Raw genomic sequence first — 3,699 nt, 5'->3', positions numbered from 1 at the left:
TGCCTGGGGAGTGGCTGGGGTGGGAAGCATTGCAGAGAGACTTGGTGGAACAGCAGCCAGGAGCATTTGGTCATAGGTCCCCAAACCAAAACAGCCATTTTTCCTGAGGGGAGCCTGCCACTCCCAGCAGCCAGAGGGCAGGTAAAGGAAAATAAAAACCATCCTATGTGATACAGCTTGCTCCACCCACAGGTGCCCTGCCTGTTCACCCTGCATTTTGAGCTTTTCAGAAGAAACAAAAGCAGAGGCCACACTTGTGGGTTTGAACAGTCTCAAGGTGCCATCAGTGACTGGATTGGGGGAGGGACCATCAGCCCCAATATCATGGGAACCAGACTCATGTTTTCTCCACATGGGAGAACTGATAAAAACGCCAGGTTTCCAGCCAACCCCGTTGGTCTCAATACAAGGATCTCTGTCCTACATTCGCAGAGGACTAGCTCTGGGACAGAGAAAAATAACCACCATATTCCCTGAAAGCTAAACAGCACCTCCTCTGCCTAAGGCCATTTGAGAAAAAGGCTATTGAGTGATTAAGATTGACAGCTGGCTAGCAGGGAAAGGTGGAAAGAGCCAGAGCCAGGGCAAGTTTTCTGACCCATCCCTGGGTCCTGTGTGGCTAACAAACCTACTTTCAGGGGCAGATTGGCCTCTCCTGCTTGCAACCAAGTCCTGTGGAGACAGACACAAGCAGTGGACTGGTGGATCCCTTGGAACTTCAAGCAGGTTGCCAAAAGCCAAAAGACAGTGCCTGACAGGGGTTAGCGCCTAAGATCCTAACAGGAAGCCCAGAAATGGCAGACAGATAATCAAAGTGGGATCCAAAGTGAGCTCCCATGGAACATTAAATGCGACTAAAACAAACACCACTTCCGTTTTTTCTCCTTTTTTTCCCTTTTCTCTTTTTCCTCCTTTTTTACTTCTCTTTTTTTTTTTGAGTTTTTCTCTTTCCTATCTTTTTTCCCTTTTAATATTTGAGTTTTTTTATCTGCTTTATTGATTTGTTATTATTCTAGTCTCTGTTGTTTTGTTCATATATCTAATTTCCCTATTCTCCTTTCCTACTCAATTTTTTCTTTTTTCTTCTTTTTACTACTTAATTTTTTTCTCTATTTTATTTCTCTTTGTTTTTCTCCTGCTTTCCTATGTTTTATTTTTCTCAACTTAGGACTATCTGCTTTCTCCTCTATTTTCCTTTTCAAATTTTTCTTATCTACTCATTTCTTTTCTCCCTTCTTTAGTTTTAAACCGTTTTCCTTCCCCTAGTCTTCTAATTGTTTATTCTTACTTTCTTTGTTTCAGCTCTGCATCTACATATTCTGCCCCCCTTGAGGTTTGTGTGTGTGTGTGTGTGTGTGTGTGTGCTTTTTTGTTTGTTTGTGCTTTTTGTTTTCTCCTACTATTTTTTTTCTTGCCTTTTTTCTATCATTCTTTTTCTCTTTCCTAACTCTCTACTTTGGTGGTTTCTTTTGTTGGTGCTGTAGGGGTCTTATGTATGTTTCTTTTGTACTTTTTTATTGTGTTTTGTTCTGTTCAATCAACACCTTCACAACAGCTAGCATGACATGATCAGGGTGATCCATATAGTCAGCCAACCTGAGAGGAGATTCCATCCATGTCAGGATAATAAAATTAAAAACACAACTATAAGAGGAGAACCCACATAATTCAAATAATGGGCTCTCCTAGAGCACCTAGCTCAGGAGATCTAAAATACTACACCACTGGGCCCCACAAAGCACCAACTACATAAGACCACCCCACAAAATCTGGGAGGCATAACAATTTGATCTAATACATAGACACACAAACAAAGGGATAGCAAAAATGAGGAGACAAACAACCCACAAATGAAAGAATTAACATAGTTGAAATAAAGAACACCCTTGAAGGTTTCGACAGTAGACTAGAAGAAGTTGGGGAATGAATTAGTGAATTATAAGACAAGGTATAAAAAACACCCATTCAGCACATCAAATGGAAAAAAAAAAAGATTAAAAAGCAGGAGGAGAGTTTAAGGGAGCTTTGGGGCAACATAAAACACAACAACATTCTCATCATAGAGGTACCAGAAGGAGAAGAATCCAAGCAAGGAATAGAGAATCTGTTTGGAGAAATAATAGTGGAAAATTTCCTAACCCGCTAAAAGAAAAAGTCACTCAAGTCCAGGAAACATAGAGAGTTCCAGCCAAAATGAACGTCAAAAGACCCATACCTAGAACATATTAACTAAAATCGCAAACATTAAAGACAAAGACAGAATCTTAAAGGCAACAAAAGAGAGACAGACAGTTACCTACAAGGGAGCTCCCGTTAAAATGTCAGCTGACTTCTCAATAGAAATACTTCAGGCCATAAGGGAATGGAAGTATACAAGGTAGAGAAAAGAAGGGAACTGAACCCAAGACTACTCTATCCAGCAAGGTTATCATTCAAAATCAAAGGTGAAATAAAGAGCTTCCTAGACAAAAACAGGATAAAAGAGTATAGTAGACCAAACCAACATCACAAGAAATGCTAAAGGGACTGATGTAAGAAGAAGAAATAAAGAGAAAGAGAACAAAACAGGCATAAAGCATAAAATGGCAATAAATAAGTACTTATCAATAATAACCTTAAAGATAAAAAGCTTAAATGCTCTGATAAAAAAACATAGGGTAGCTGAATGTATAAGAAAACATGACCCATATATGTGCTGTGTATAAGAGACCCACCTCAAAACAAAGGACTCACACAGAATGAAAGTAAAGGGATGGAAAAAAAATTTCCAGGCAAATGGAAATGAAAAACAAACTGGGTAGTATACTCACATATGACAAAATAGACTTCAAAATGAAGGCCATAACCAGAGAGAATGAAGGCCAATTCATAATAGTAAAGGAGTCAATCAAAAAAAAGGTTATAACCCTGGTAAACATATATGCACCCAATATGGGAGCAACCAAATATATAAAAAAAACTTCTGAAGGATTTTAAGGAAGAGAGTGACAGCAATACAATCATAGTAGGGGACTTTAACACTCCACTGACATTACTAGATAGATCCTCTAGACCAGTGGTTCTCAACCTTCCTAATGCCGCGACCCTTTAATACAGTTCCTCATGTTGTGGTGACCCCCAACCATAAAATTATTTTTGTTGCTACTTCATAACTGTAATTTTGCTACTGTTATGAATTGTAATGTAAATATCTGATATGCAGGATGTATTTTCATTGTTACAAATTGAACATAATTAAAGCATAGTGATTAATCACAAAAACAATATGTAATTATATATGTGTTTTCCGATGGCCTTAGGTGACCACTGTGAAAGGGTCGTTCGACCCCCAAAGGGGTCACGACCCACAGGTTGAGAACTGCTGCTCTAGACAAAAAAATCAACAAGGAAACAGTGATCCTAAACAAAACACTAGATCAGATGGAATTAGTTGGCATTTTCAGAGTATTTCACCCAAAATCTATAGAATACACATTCTTCCCAAGTGCACAGGGGACATTTCAAAAATAAACGACGTGTTATGACACAAACTAAGTTTCTACAAGTTCAAAAAGATTGAAATCATATCAAGCATCTTCTCAGATCACAATGGCATGAAATTAGAAATCAACTACAATAAAATTAGAAATCAATTACTCAAAAACAAACACATGGAGGTTAAATAGCATAGTTTTAAATAATGACATCAAAGAAGAAATT

Source organism: Myotis davidii, unplaced genomic scaffold, assembly GCF_000327345.1.
Source record: "Myotis davidii unplaced genomic scaffold, ASM32734v1 scaffold1464, whole genome shotgun sequence".
Lineage (NCBI taxonomy): Eukaryota > Metazoa > Chordata > Mammalia > Chiroptera > Vespertilionidae > Myotis > Myotis davidii.
The sequence above is the reverse complement of the archived record's forward strand: the minus strand, read 5'-3'. Positions refer to the sequence as shown.